This window comes from Coregonus lavaretus (genome assembly GCF_964263955.1).
Source record: "Coregonus lavaretus genome assembly, chromosome: 10".
Taxonomy (NCBI): Eukaryota; Metazoa; Chordata; class Actinopteri; order Salmoniformes; family Salmonidae; genus Coregonus; species Coregonus lavaretus.
The window spans coordinates 41,947,191-41,963,186 of NC_139997.1; the positions used below are offsets into that span (position 1 = coordinate 41,947,191).

Genomic DNA, 15,996 nt, shown 5'->3' on the forward strand with positions numbered 1-15,996 from the left:
GCCAGAGCCTAATTCACATGCAGAACGCACCACTGGATTCCCTGTGCCTGTCACTGCTGTGCTGCTGAACTCAATTCTAATTTATATGTTTTATCAACCATGCATATCAGTACAGTCATAGCATTTGGGCTTTACTTGCTGTGTATAAATCAACCGATTTGTAGATTTGATAAGTCTATATCATTAGAGCAATCAAACAGTATAATTTAAATTTAAATGTACTTTCTTTTTCAGATTAATGGATAACCCATGTGCAGATTTTTGACAAAGATAACATCTCAACATCCCCTGCTCATTCTCTCTTCTTTCCCCTCTATCTCCAAATCCCTCCATCCTACCCTGGCCCCTGGCTCCCCACCCACAGAGGTCCCCAGGAACGACACATGCTCTGAGCTGCCAGAGATCACCAATGGCTGGAAGAGCACCTCCCACCCAGACCTGATCCACGGGACAGTGGTCACCTACCAGTGTTACCCAGGTTACGAGGTGCAGGGCTCTGAGATCCTCATGTGCCAGTGGGACCTGACGTGGAGCGGAGACATGCCAAGCTGTGAGAAAGGTGAGCTAGGAAATAACAACCCACTAGGCACACCACTTCATTTCAACATGGACCTTTTAGTAATTTTTTATTTTTATATTAACCTTTATTTAACCAGGTAAGCCAGTTGAGAACAAGTTCTCATTTACAACTACGACCTGGCCAAGATAAAGCAAAGCAGTGCGATAAAAACAACACAGAGTTACATATGGGATAAACACAACGTACAGTCAATAACACAATAGAAAATATATATACAGTGTGTGCAAATGTAGTAAGTTATGGAGGTAAGGCAATAAATAAGCCATAGTGCAAAATAATTACAATTTAGTATTAACACTGGAATGATAGATGTGCAGAAGATGATGTGCAAATAGAGATACTGGGGTGCAAAAGAGCAAAATAAATAACAATATGGGGATGAGGTAGTTGGGTGGGCTAATTACAGATGGGCTGTGTACAGGTGCAGTGATCGGTAAGCTGCTCTGAAAACTGATGCTTAAAGTTAGTGAGGGAGATAAGAGTCTCCAGCTTCAGAGATTTTTGCAGTTCGTTCCAGTCAATTGCAGCAGAGAACTGGAAGGAATGGCAGCCAAAGGAGGTGTTAGCTTTGGGGATGACCAGTGAGATATACCTGCTGGAGCGCAGACTACGGGTGGGTGTTGCTATGGTGACCAATGAGCTAAGATAAGGCGAGGATTTGCCAAGCAGTGATTTATAGATGACCTGGAGCCAGTGGGTTTGCGACGAATATGTAGTGAGGGCCAGCCAACGAGAGCGTACAGGTCACAATGGTGGGTAGTATATGGGGCTTTGGTGACAAAACGGATGGCACTGTGATAGACTACATCCAATTTACTGAGTAGAGTGTTGGAGGCTATTTTGTAAATGACATCGCCGAAGTCAAGGATCGGTAGGATAGCCAGTTTTACGAGGGCATGTTTGGCAGCATGAGTGAAGGAGGCTTTGTTGCGAAATAGGAAGCCGATTTTAGATTTAACTCTGGATTGGAGATGCTCAATGTGAGTCTGGAAGGAGAGTTTACGGTCTAACCAGATACCTAGGTATTTGTAGTTGTCCACATATTCTAAATCAGACCCGCCGAGAGTAGTGATTCTAGTCGGGCGGGAGGGTGCAAGCAGCGTTCGATTGAAGATCATGCATTTAGTTTTACTAGCGTTTAGGAGCAGTTGGAGGCTACAGAAGGAGTGCTGTATGGCATTGAAGCTCGTTTGGAGGTTTGTTAACACAGTGTCCAATGAAGGGCCAGATGTATACAAAATGGTGTCGTCTGTTTAGATGTGGATCTGAGTCACCAGGAACAAGAGCGACATCATTGATATACACAGAGAATAGAGTTGGCCCGAGAATTCAACCCTGTGGCACCCCCATAGAGACTGCCAGAGGTCCAGACAACAGGCCCTCCGATTTGACACATTGAACTCTATCTGAGAAGTAGTTGGTGAAACAGGCGAGGCAGTCATTTGCGAAACCAAGGCTATTTAGTCTGCCAATGAGAATGTGGTGATTGACGGATTCGAAAGCCTTGGCTAGGTCGATGAAGACGGCTGCACAGTACTGTCTTTTATCGATCGCGGTTATAATATCATTTAGGACCTTGAGCGTGGCAGAGGTGCACCCATGACCAGCTCGGAAACCAGATTGCATGGCGGAGAAGGTACGGTGGGATTCGAAATGGTCATTGATCTGTTTGTTAACTTGGCTTTCAAATACTTCGAAAGGCAGGGCAGGATGAAGACACTCGAGATCCAAACTGTTACAGACCTACAGTGGGGAGAACAAGTATTTGATACACTGCCGATTTGGCAGGTTTTCCTACTTACAAAGCATGTAGAGGTCTGTAATTTTTATCATAGGTACACTTCAACAGTGAGACGGAATCTAAAACAAAAATCCAGAAAATCAGATTGTATGATTTTTAAGCAATTAATTTGCATTTTATTGCATGACATAATTATTTGATACATCAGAAAAGCAGAACTTAATATTTGGTACAGAAACCTTTGTTTGCAATTACAGAGATCATACGTTTCCTGTAGGTCTTGACCAGGTTTGCACACACTGCAGCAGGGATTTTGGCCCACTCCTCCATACAGACCTTCTCCAGATCCTTCAGGTTTTGGGGCTGTCGCTGGGCAATACGGACTTTCAGCTCCCTCCAAAGATTTTCTATTGGGTTCAGGTCTGGAGACTGGCTAGGCCACTCCAGGACCTTGAGATGCTTCTTACGGAGCCACTCCTTAGTTGCCCTGGCTGTGTGTTTCGGGTCATTGTCATGCTGGAAGACCCAGCCACGACCCATCTTCAATGCTCTTACTGAGGGAAGGAGGTTGTTGGCCAAGATCTCGCGATACATGGCCCCATCCATCCTCCCCTCAATACGGTGCAGTCGTCCTGTCCCCTTTACAGTAAAGCATCCCCAAAGAATGATGTTTCCACCTCCATGCTTCACGGTTGGGATGGTGTTCTTGGGGTTGTACTCATCCTTCTTCTTCCTCCAAACACAGCGAGTGGAGTTTAGACCAAAAAGCTCTATTTTTGTCTCATCAGACCACATGACTTTCTCCCATTCCTCCTCTGGATCATCCAGATGGTCATTGGCAAACTTCAGATGGGCCTGGACATGCGCTGGCTTGAGCAGGGGGACCTTGCGTGCGCTGCAGGATTTTAATCCATGACGGCGTAGTGTGTTACTAATGGTTTTCTTTGAGACTGTGGTCCCAGCTCTCTTCAGGTCATTGACCAGGTCCCGCCGTGTAGTTCTGGGCTGATCCCTCACCTTCCTTTCAGAACATCAGCTATCTGAATTTGGCTGAAGGAGAAGCGGGGGGGGGGGGGGGGGGGGCATGGGCAAGTTGCAGTGGAGGGTGCAGAGCTGCTGGCCGGGGTAGGGGTAGCCAGGTGGAAAGCATGGCCAGCCGTAGCAAAATGCTTGTTGAAATGTTCGATTATCGTTGATTTATTGGTAGTGACAGTGTTTCCTAGCCTCAGTGCAGTGGGCAGCTGGGAGGAGGTGCTCTTATTCTCCAGGGACTTTACAGTGTCCCAAACATTTTTGGAGTTAGTGTTACAGGATGCAAATTTCTGTTTGAAAAAGCTAGCCTTTGCTTCCCTAACTGATTGTGTATATTGGTTCCTGACTTCCCTGAAACGTTGCAAATCGCGGTGGCTGTTCGATGCTAATGCAGTACGCCACAGGATGTTTTTGTGCTGGTCAAGGGCAGTCAAGTCTGGGGTGAACCAGGGGCTATATCTGTTCTTAGTTCTGAATTTATTTTGAATGGGGCATGCTTATTTAAGATGGAAAGGAAAGCACTTTTAAAAAGAACAACCAGGCACCCTCTGACGGAATGAGGTCAATATCCATCCAGGACACCCGGGCCAGGTCAATTAGAAAGGCCTGCTCGCTGAAGTGTTTTAGGGAGTGTTTGACAGTGATGAGGGGTGGTCGTTTGACCGCGGACCCATAACGGACGCGGGCAATGAGGCAGTGATCGCTGAGATCCTGGTTGAAGACAGCGGAGGTGTATTTAGAGGGTAAATTAGTCAGGATGATATCTATGAGGGTGCCCATGTTAACAGATTCAGGGTTGTACCTGGTAGGTACCTTGATCATTTGTATGAGATTGAGGGCATCTAGTTTAGATTGTAGGATGGCCGAGGTGTTAAGCATATCCCAGTTTAGGTCACGAAGCAATACGAACTCTGAGAATAGATGGGGGGCAATCAATTCACATATGGTGTCCAGGGCACAGCTGGGGGCTGAGAGGGGTCTGTAGCAAGCGACAACAGTGAGAGACTTATTTCTGGAAAGGTGGATTTTTAGAAGTAGAAGCTCAAACTGTTTGGGCACAGACCTGGATAGTACGATAGAGCTCTGCAGTAGATTGCAACTCCGCCCCCTTTGGCAGTTCTATCTAGACGGAAAATGTTGTAGTTGGGAATGGACATTTCTGAATCTTTGGTGGCCTTCCTAAGCCAGGATTCAGACACTGCTAGAACATCAGGGTTGGCGGAGTGTGCTAACGCAGTGAATAACTCAAACTTGGGGAGGAGGCTTCTGATGTTAACATGCAAGAAACCAGGGCTTTTGCAGTTACAGATGTCAACAAATCATAGCACCTGGGGAGTAGGAGTGATACTGGGGTCTACAGGGCCTGGGTTAACCTCTACATCACCAGAGGAACAGAGGAGGAAAATAATAAGGATACGGTTAAAGGCTTTAAGAACTGGTCTTCTAGTGCGTTGGGTACAGAGAATAAAAGGGGCAGATTTCCGGCCGTTGTAGAATAGATTCAGGGCTTTATGTACAGACAAGGATATGGAAGGATATGAGTACCTAAGCGTTGGGTAACGATGAAAGAGATAGCATCACTGGAGGCACCGATTGAGCCAGTCTCCGAAAGTGTGGGAGGGGGGGACAAAGGAGCTGTCTGAGGCAGGTTGAGCGGGACTGGGGGCTCTACAGTGAAAGAGAACTGTAAGAACTAACCGAAACAGCAATAGGCAAGGCATATTGACATGGGAGAGAGGCATAAAGCAATCACAGGTGTTATTCGAGAGAGCTAAGACAACAGCTGGTAATGGCGACGATAGTATGAGCTGAGGCTAAACAGATAAACAGGATGGGGTACCGTATAAAGGAACAGTCCAGCAGGCATCAGCTGTGTAGCTGAGTGATCATAAGGTCCAGTGAATAGCAATAAGTGAGTCCAGGAGCAGTTCAGTGGCTGCTACGCCACAGGCGAGCAGGAGGCACGGCTGTTGATTGCGTGTGCTAGCGGGCCGGGGCTAGCAGATGGATCTTCGTGGTTGTCGCACCGGGAAGCCTGTTGAAACCACATCAGACGATTATGTCGGCAGACCAGTCGTGATGGATCGGTGGGGCTCCATGTCAACACTAGGAGGTCCCGTCCGGTTGACAGAGAGGTAGATAGCCGGGAGATGGGCCTGGCTTGAGGCTAGCTCAAGGCTAACTGGGGCTAGCTTCGGACAGCGGTGATTAGCCAACAACAACAACAGCCATTCGGTTGCAGCTAGCTAGTTGCGATGATCCGGTGTTAAGGTCCAGTGATTCCGGCAGAAAATCTGATATGCTCTGGCTCGATAGCGCGATGTGCAGACTATGCAGACTGGCCGATAATTGTCCAGGCTAGAGCTGACTGGTAGGTAGTGCAGGCCACGGACAATGGTGAAGACCGCTAACGGTGGCTAATAGCAAGTAGCTAGTTAGCTGGCTAGTTTCAGCCAGAGGTTCTGGATAAAAATAAATAATAGAATCCGTTCCACATTGGGTGAGGCGGGTTGCAGGAAAGTATATTTAGTTAACGGATGGAAAGTGAGAGTAAGTAAATATTTGGTTGAGATGTTGATCTATGAGATTTCAATCTTTATTCACCCACTCAAAAAGACAGCCAGAAGTTTGTTGAAATCCAAATGTGTTATCACTATGCTTTCAACCATTTAAAAGCACAACAAAGTTCAAATGGGAATACAATGGCAGATATTTTGTATTTAACAACAATGTGTTACCACTGTGCTTCATCTAATAGCACAACCCAATGACCTGGATTGCAGTTGAGGTTACATTTAAAAAGTGTGATCAATTCTGTTCAAGATTATTATACCAATCTCCACAGACCTGTGAACTATTTTGAACATGCATGCTTTCTATGATTACATAAGAAGATATTTACAGTTACATTACCCTAACCTCAAAATGTGGCCATGGATGTGTTACTCGTTTTAAGGTTGAATAACTACTGTTACATTAGTTTGCAAGATTTACTGTATTCCTAAAAGATAATTGAATTGTGTTTGGTTGACAATGCAACCAAATATCAACATTTAAAAAGGATATCTAATGCTTGGATAGTTTCATCTGAGCCACTGACTTAATCCTATTCTTGAACTTTTATTTTTGGTTTAGTTGGAGATGTGAATTCAACATATCGTTTGTTAATTTGTCGACAAATTAATAAGCTATTTACTGTATTGCAAAAGTGATATTGAATTGTGTTTGGTTGTCAACAAATTCCAGTTTGTCTACAAAGTAGTAATTTATATGTTGGATTCACGTCTCCATCTCAACCAACAATCAAAGTTAAAGAATAGGACCAAATCAAACTTAATTTAAAGTGCATTTAAAGTTTTATTTAGTCCTATTCTTTCATTTAGATTTTTGGTTGAGGTGGAGATGTGAATCCAACATTAATTTGCAGACAAACTAGAATTAAAACCAGACTAAGTCAGTGGCACAGATGGAACTATCCAAGCAGAAGATATTCATTAAAATGTTGATATTTGGTTGAGTTGACAACCAAACAAAATTCTATATCCAGTTTGTCTACAAATTCATAATTGATATGTTGGATTCACGTCTCCATCTCAACCCAAATATCTAAGTTTAAGAATAGGACTAAATCTAATTTAATCAAACTTGAAATGCACTTGAAATAAAGTTTGATTTGATTTAGTCCTATTCTTTAACATATATTTTTTGGTTGAGATGGAGATGGGAATCCAACATATTGATGATTAACTTGAAGATTAAATTTAAAATCAACCAAAGCTTGAAACCCTAGGCCTATATGTCTATTTTTAGTTTAACCCTGGGTTGAATTGAAACAATAGCTTTTGATGGTTTTGCAAATGCCTAAATACTTATAAAGTATGGTTAAATTTTAATTTGCTCTGTTAAACCTACCCTTTGGAGTGACTTTGATAGCAAATATCAAAGCGAAGCAGGGCTGGGCTTAGTTAAAACCCTGGATAGGAGACAAAATTAATAGCTGTCGATCAACTCTCTAGTAGGAGTTGCTGCCCAGCCTATTGTTGTTCTTTTCTGATAGTGGATATAATGTTGAAAATCTGACGTTGTTTCAAAGGTACAAATTCAACATATGTTATACAATATTTGTATATGTTGAAAATTGGTCACAATGATGACATAATCCTGTGGTAAAAAGTTCACCATAAAAACAACAGTTTGAGGACTGCAAATCCAATGTATTTTAAAACATAGATTCCACATCACAATATGTTGAAATATTACATTGAAACAAAGCTGATTCAACCAGTTTGTGCCCAGTGGGAAGCTCCCAGAATGGAACTAACCATGATTCTCTTCCCCTTATAAACATTGTCTCCCATAGCCTTTAAGAGATAAGAGACAAGATTGTACCAGTATGCCTACACATTTTGAGTTTGAGTTAGAGTTTCTTTTTACAGGAACAGTGCAAATTAAATCAATGTTTCAGTGAAAGTGATGGTTTTAGCCAGCCGACTAATTTTCAACCGAAGTCCCTGGGCAGGTTATTAAAAACAATTACAATAAGAATACAGACAAACAATGAGCAGTGAGCACATACAGAGCAACATAGGACAAGCAACACGTAGCACGCAGACAGAGCAATAGCACAAAAAGCAACAAAACAAAATACATAAAAGCAACAATGTGTTTGCATACCACACAAGCCACAGACAACCGATAAAATGGAAAGCGGCAATACACAGCTAGGGATTATGTTCACAAGTCTGATTGGCCTTTAGCCAAGTCTTTATGTTTTTTGTGAAAGTGCGATAGGTAGTGCAGTTGTGTGTGTGTCTGATGGCAGTGTGTTCCAGACATAGGAAGCTCTCACAGAGAAAGCAGATTGACTAAAGGTGCTTTTCCTTAAGGGAACTATACAGTCACCCCTCATGGCAGACCTTGTGGATCTGCTGCCATGGGTTTGGGTTTTCTGTTTGATTAAAGTTCTAAGTAGAGGGGGAGCCAGGCCATTTAGGATCTTGAATACAACACGTGTCAGTGTATTGCACAAGCAGTATGTTAAGTGGGGGAGTATCATAGCATTGAAGTACAGTTTTCTGCCTCTGTAGTCAAACATTTCGTATGAATCGGAAATGAGCTAGGTTGAATTTGGTTATTTGAGTTACCTTTTTCACCTGCTTCCATCTTGTATTTTTTGTTTAGTGTAAAATTGTATTTGGATAGACAGCAGACAATTGGTTAAACAGAGATAGTGGATACAACGAGCAGAGCTGGAAAGAGTATTGAAACATCCTACTCAAGCAGAAGTCAAATTACTGGTGTAAAAAACACTACTCAAGTCAAAGTAAAAAGTAGCTCATTTAAAAAGTACTCAGAGTAAAAGTAATTAAGTTACTTTTAAAATAGAAAACATTGACCTTGATAATTACCTGAACGTTGTTACACTTGATCTTTACCATGCATTCAATTGAAAAAGGAAGAGAGGAAATGGATGTACAGTAGGAATTAAATTAATTTATTGCAACAAGGCACCTCTGTATGTAAAACAAAAAACTAAGGATTTGTCAAAAATATACTATTAACATTAGAATATAAATGAAATATTCAAAGCAATTAAATTGTAGTGATAAATGAAATAGTACCATAAAAACCATCACGTTGCCAGACCTCAATATACTTCAGACTCCAGACAGAAATAAATATGTATATTTCTTTCACCCATTCAATCCCTCATTCACCCCTCTGTTACTTGTCCATGGGACCGGCTGACATGTCAATGTCATGTTGTATCAGTTTGCTATGTTAAAGAAGCCTACCTGCAGCCATTGTCTAGAAAGGCAGATGATAAACTGTGTTATCAAACCCAGAGCAAAATGAAATGTCAGGCTACTCATTTTTAGTACCACATGGTTTTACAGCCACTGCTACACCAAAGCAATAGTCATGCCAAATTTAACCAGCCGTTTTAAGTGAGAACATTATTTAATTAATGGCATTCATAAACCACTAGTGTGAACGTAATGGCTGTCTGAAATCTGTTGCTAAAGGGGTCTATTGAGCAACATAAAACTCAAATTGTTTAACTGCCCCCTACAGGTGAGAGAACATGTTGCATACACATTTACATTTTAGTCATTTAGCAGACGCTCTTATCCAGAGCAACTTACAGTTATTGAGTGCATACATTTTCCATACTGGCCCCCCGTGGAAATCGAACCCACAACCCTGGTGTTTGCAAGCACCATGCTCTACCAACTGAGCTACAGGAGGCAACGATACACCTCAACAAACCTTTGGTAGGGTACTGTGTTTTGGTTGATCATGTCACATGACCTGGATTTTAACCTTTATTTTAAGCCTTTTCCAGAAATGAGAATTATAACAAAAACGAAAGCAATTGTCTGAGGATGGTGCTGGACCATCTGACATAAAAATAATTATAGGAAAGTTTGATGAAAAAGCTGTAGCCCTTTACACTCGTAACTGTATACGGGTTGAAAATGGCAGATTTAAGCACTAATAAATGCCTAAATGGGAACACAGTATCTGCTATACATGACATCAGAGCTCTCTGGCTCTTCACAGCGCTGTATGGATTTTGACTGACAGACATTCTGAATTTGAGCACCTCGAGCGACAAGAAGTTGCCCCATCCCTCCTGCTATTTCTAATTGGGCAACCTTTGCTAATGTTTTGTCATGAGTGAGGGAAATGCTGTAAATTAAGAAGATTCTATGTATTTTTAAAGATGAGACATTGAGGATTATAATAAATACCGCTTTGACATTGCCGTGGGAAGTAGGGGTGCTGAGGGTGCTTCGGTACCCCCTGTCACGATCGTTGAGAGACGGGTCAGACCAAGATGCAGCGTGGTATGCGTACATATTTATTAATGAAGATAAACACTTGACAAAACAACGTAACGTGAAGTCCTATGGGCTATACTCACAACAAGCCAAACCAGAACACAAACAAGATCCCACCACTAAGGTAGGCAACCAGGCTACTTAAGTATGATCCCCAATCAGAGACAACGAGCGACAGCTGCCTCTGATTGGGAATCACACCCGGCCAAACATAGAAATACAAATACTAGAATCCAACATAGAAATACAATAACATAGATCTCAAACTGAACTCACACCCTGACCCAACCAACAAGAGTTCTCTAGGTCAGGGCGTGACACCCCTTGATAAATCACAATAAAAAATAAAGTATTAATATAAAAAAATACAGTTACAAGATGACATGGCGTCATATGCTTGGTTGTTCTGAACAGAATGTGCCTATGTTTGTCTATTGTGAAGACAATTCGCTGGGGCACACGCACCTGAATGCGCTCATGACTCCTTTCTATGCGCACCAAAAGTATGATCTGTTTCCCTGAATTGCATTGTGAAAGCCTAAAACTGTAATATCATATTTTATAACTTAGCTAGTCATGTTGGCAATAGAACAGGCTTTCAAATGATGCCCACCTGATCCGGATTGCGAATTGCGAATTATACTGGGACGTTTTTTGGATTGCGTAAACAACAACAACAACAGTAATTGTGTGAGGGCTGGGATGCAGGCTTGTGTTCCAAACAAAACAACTATAAGTGTGCTTGCTCTAGTTCCTCAATGGCACAGCTAGGAGAGCACAAAAAAGAACATAACGCAACATGCAACAATTTCAAAGATTTTACTGAGTTACAGTGCCTTGCAAAAGTATTCATCCCCCTTGGCATTTTTCCTATTTTGTTGCATTACAACCTGTAAATTAAATTGATTTTTATTTGGATTTAATGCAATGGACATACACAAAATAGTCCAAATTGGTGAAGTGAAATGAAAAAAATAACTTGTTTCAAAAAATTCTAAAAAATAAATAACGGAACATTGTTGCGTGCATATGTATTCACCCCCTTTTCTATGAAGCCCCTAAATAAGATCTGGCACAACCAACTACCTTCAGAAGTCACATAATTAGTTAGATTGCACACAGGTGGACTTTATTTAAGTGTCACATGATCTCAGTATACAGTCGCGGTCAAACGTTTTGAGAATGACACAAATATTAATTTTCACAAAGTCTGCTGCCTCAGTTTTTATGATGGCAATTTGCATATACTCCAGAATGTCATCAAGAGTGATCAGATGAATTGCGATTAATTGCAAAGTCCCTCTTTGCCATGAAAATGAACTTAATCCCCCAAAAACATTTCCACTGCATTTCAGCCCTGCCACAAAAGGACCAGCTGTCATCATGTCAGTGATTATTTTGTTAACACAGGTGAGAGTGTTGACGAGGACAAGGCTGGAGATCACTCTGTCATGCTGATTGAGTTAGAATAACAGACTGGAAGCTTTAAAAGGAGGGTGGTGCTTGAACTCATTGTTCTTCCTCTGTTAACCATGGTTAGCTGCAAGGAAACACGTGCCGTCATCATTTCTTTGCACAAAAAGGGCTTCACAGGCAAGGATATTGCTGCTAGTAAGATTGCACCTAAATCAACCATTTATCAGATCATCAAGAACTTCAAGGAGAGAGGTTCAATTGTTGTGAAGAAGGCTTCAGGGCGCGGAAGAAAGTCCAACAAGCACCAGGACCGTCTCCTAAAGTTGATTCAGCTGCAGGATCAGGGCACCACCAGTGCAGAGCTTGCTCAGGAATGGCAGCAGGCAAGTGTGAGTGCATCTGCACGCACAATGAGGCGAAGACTTTTGGAGGATGACCTGGTGTCAAGATGGGCAGCGAAGAAGCCACTTCTCTCCAGGAAAAACATCAGGGACAGACTGATATTCTGCAAAAGGTACAGGGATTGGAGTGCTGAGGACTCGGGTAAAGTCATTTTCTCTGATGAATCCCCTTTCCGATTGTTAGGGGCATCCGGAAAAAAGCGTGTCCGGAGAAGACAAGGTGAGCGCTACCATCAGTCATGTGTCATGACAACAGTAAAGCATCCTGAGACCATTCATGTGTGGGGTTGCTTCTCAGCCAAGGGAGTGGGCTCACTCACAATTTTGCCTAAGAAGACAGCCATGAATAAAGAATGGTACCAACACATCCTCCCAGAGCAACTTCTCCCAACCATCCAAGAACAGTTTGGTGACGAACAATGCCTTTTCCAGCATGATGGAGCACCTTGCCATAAGGCAAAAGTGATAACTAAGTGGCTTGGGGAACAAAACATATACATTTTGGGTCCATGGCCAGGAAACTCCCCAGACCTTAATCCCATTGAGAACTTGTGGTCAATCCTCAAGAGGCAGGTGGACAAACAAAAACCCACAAATTCTGACAATCTCCAAGCATTGATTATGCAAGAATGGGCTGCCATCAGTCAGGATGTGGCCCAGAAGTTAATTGACAGCATGCCAGGGCGGATTGCAGAGGTCTTGAAAAAGAAGGGTCAACACCGCAAATATTGACTCTTTGCATAAACTTAATGTAATTGTCAATAAAAGCCTTTGACACTTATGGAACGCTTGTAATTATACTTCAATATACCATCGTAACATCTGACAAAAATATCTAAAAACACTGAAGCAGCAAACTTTGTGAAGACCAATACTTGTGTCATTCTCAAAACTTTTGACCACGACTGTATATACACCTGTTCTGAAAGGCCCCAGAGTCTGCAACACCACTAAGCAAGGGGCACCACCAAGAAAGTGGCACCATGAAGACCAAGCAGCTCTCCAAACAGGTCAGGGACAAAGTTGTGGAGAAGTACAGATCAAGGTTGGGTTATAAAAAAATATCAGAAACTTTGAACACAGAGCACCATTAAATCCATAATAAAAAAATTGAAAGAATATGGCACCACAACAAACCTGCCAAGAGAGGGCCGCCCACCAAAACTCACGGACCAGGCAAGGAGGGCATTAACCAGAGAGGCAACAAAGAGACCAAAGATAACCCTGAAGGAGCTGCAAAGCTCCACAGCGGAGATTGAAGTATCTGTCCATAGGACCACTTTAAGCCATACACTCCACAGAGCTGGGCTTTACGAAAGAGTGGCCAGAAAAAAGCCATTACTTAAAGAAAAAAATAAGCAAACACGTTTGGTGTTCGTCAAAAGGCATGTGGGAGACTCCCCAAACATATGGAAGAAGGTACTCTGGTCAGATGAGACTAAAATGGAGCTTTTTGGCCATCAAGGAAAACGCTATGTCTGGCACAAACCCAACACCTCTCATCACCCCGAGAACACCATCCCCACAGTGAAGCATGGTGGTGGCAGCATCATGCTGTGGGGATGTTTTTCATTGGCAGGGACTGGGAAACTGGTCAGAATTGAAGGAATGATGGATGGCGCTAAATACAGGGAAATTCTTGTGGGAAACCTGTTTCAATCTTCCAGAGATTTGAGACTGGGACGGAGGTTCACCTTCCAGCAGGACAATGACCCTAAGCATACTGCTAAAGCAACACTCTAGTGGTTTAAGGGGAAACATTTAAATGTCTTGGAATGGCCTAGTCAAAGCCCAGACCTCAATCCAATTGAGAATCTGTGGTATGACTTGAAGATTGCTGTACACCAGCGGAACCCATCCAACTTGAAGGAGCTGGAGCAGTTTTGCCTTGAAGAATGGGCAGAAATCCAAGTAGCTAGATGTGCCAAGTTTATAGAGATATACCCCAAGAGACTTGCAGCTGTAATTGCTGCAAAAAGTGTCTCTACAAAGTATTGACTTTGGGGGGGTGAATAGTTATGCACGCTCAAGTTCTGTTTTTTGTGTCTTATTACTTGTTTTTTTCACAAGAAAAAATATTTTGCATCTTCAAAGTGGTAGGCATGTTGTGTAAATCAAATGATACAACCCCCCCAAAAATCCATTTTAATTCCAGGTTGTAAGGCAACAAAATAGGAAAAATGCCAAGGGGGGTAGTTCATATAAGGAAATCATTCAATTGAAATAAATAAATTAGGCCCTAATCTATGGATTTCACATGACTGGGAATACAGATATGCATATGTTGGTCACAGATACCTTTTTTTTTAAAGGTAGGAGCGTGGATCAGAAAACCAGTCAGTATCTGGTATGACCATCATTTGCCTCATGCAACGTGACACATCTCATTCGCATAGAGTTGATCAGGCTGTTGATTGTGGCCTGTGGAATGTTGTCCCACTCCTCTTCAATGGCTGTGTGAAGTTGGATGACGGGAACTGGAACACGCTGTCGTGCACGTCGATCCAGAGCATCCCACACATGCTCAATGGGTCTGGTGAGTATGCAGGCCATGGAAGAACTGGAACATTTTCAACTTCCAGGAATCCTTGCGACATGGGGCCATGCATTATCATGCTGAAACATGAGGGGATGGCGGCGGATGAATGGCATGACAATTATTATTATTATTTTTTGCGTAGAGGTGGGTCTGAGAGTCACCAGCAGCAAGAGCGACATCATTGATATACACGGAGAAAAGTGTCGGCCCAAGAATTGAACCCTGTGGCACCCCCATAGAGACTGCCATAGGTCCAGACAACAGGCCCTCCGATTTGACACACTGAACTCTATCTGAGAAGTAGTTGGTGAACCAGGCGAGGCAGTCATTTGAGAAACCAAGGCTATTTAGTCTGCCAATAAGAATGCGGTGGTTGACAGAGTCGAAAGCCTTGGCCAGGTCGATGAAGACGGCTGCACAGTACTGTCTATTATCAATCGCGGTTATAATATCGTTTAGGACCTTGAGCGTGGCTGAAGTGCACCCATGACCAGCTCGGAAACCGGATTGCATAGCGGAGAAGGTACGGTGGTATTCGAAATGGTCGGTGATCTGTTTGTTAACTTGGCTTTCAAATACTTTCGAAAGGCAGGGCAGGATGGATATAGGTCTGTAGCAGTTTGGATCTAGAGTGTCACCCCCTTTGAAGAGGGGGATAACCGCGGCAGCTTTCCAATCTCTGGGGATCTCAGACGTTATGAAAGAGAGGTTGAACAGACTAGTAATAGGGGTTGCGACAATTTCGGCGGCTAGTTTTAGAAAGAAAGGGTCCAGATTGTCTAGCCCAGCTGATTTGTAGGGGTCCAGATTTTGCAGCTCTTTCAAAACGTCAGCTGTCTGAATTTGTGTGAAGGAGAAGCGGGGGGGGCATGGGCAAGTTTCAGCGGAGGGTGCAGAGTTGGTGGCCGGGGTAGTGGTAGCCAGATGGAAAGCATGGCCAGCTGTAGCAAAATGCTTGTTGAAATTCTCGATTATTGTAGATTTATCGGTGGTGATAGTGTTTCCTAGCCTCAGTGCAGTGGGCAACTGGGAGGAAGTGCTCTTATTCTCCATGGACTTTACAGTGTCCCAAAACTTTTTGGAGTTAGTGCTATAGGATGCAAATTTCTGTTTGAAAAAGTTTGCCTTTGCTTTCCTGACTGCTTGTGTATATTGGTTCCTAACTTCCCTGAAAAGTTGCATATCGCGGGGGCTATTTGATGCTAATGCAGTACGCCACAGGATGTTTTTGTGCTGGTCAAGGGCAGTCAAGTCTGAGGAGAACCAGGGGCTATATCGGTTCTTAGTTCCGTATTTTTTGAATGGGGCATGTTTATTTAAGATTGAGAGGAAATTACTTTTAAGGAACAACCAGGCATCCTCTACTGACGGAATGAGATCTATATCCATCCAGGATACCTGGGCCAGGTCAATTAGGAAGGCCTGCTCGCTAAAGTGTTTTA

At 42.9% G+C, this 15,996-nt stretch overlaps 1 pseudogene across 1 annotated transcript in view; it reads left to right on the top strand.

Moving 5' to 3' along the window:
* LOC311135652 (seizure protein 6 homolog) overlaps positions 1 to 15,996 on the top strand; it is a 294,033-nt pseudogene that overhangs the window by 264,616 nt on the left and 13,421 nt on the right. The window contains exon 11 of the transcript in view: positions 365 to 559. The product of the transcript in view is annotated as a seizure protein 6 homolog (transcript). The remainder of the gene's footprint in view (positions 1 to 364; positions 560 to 15,996) is intronic.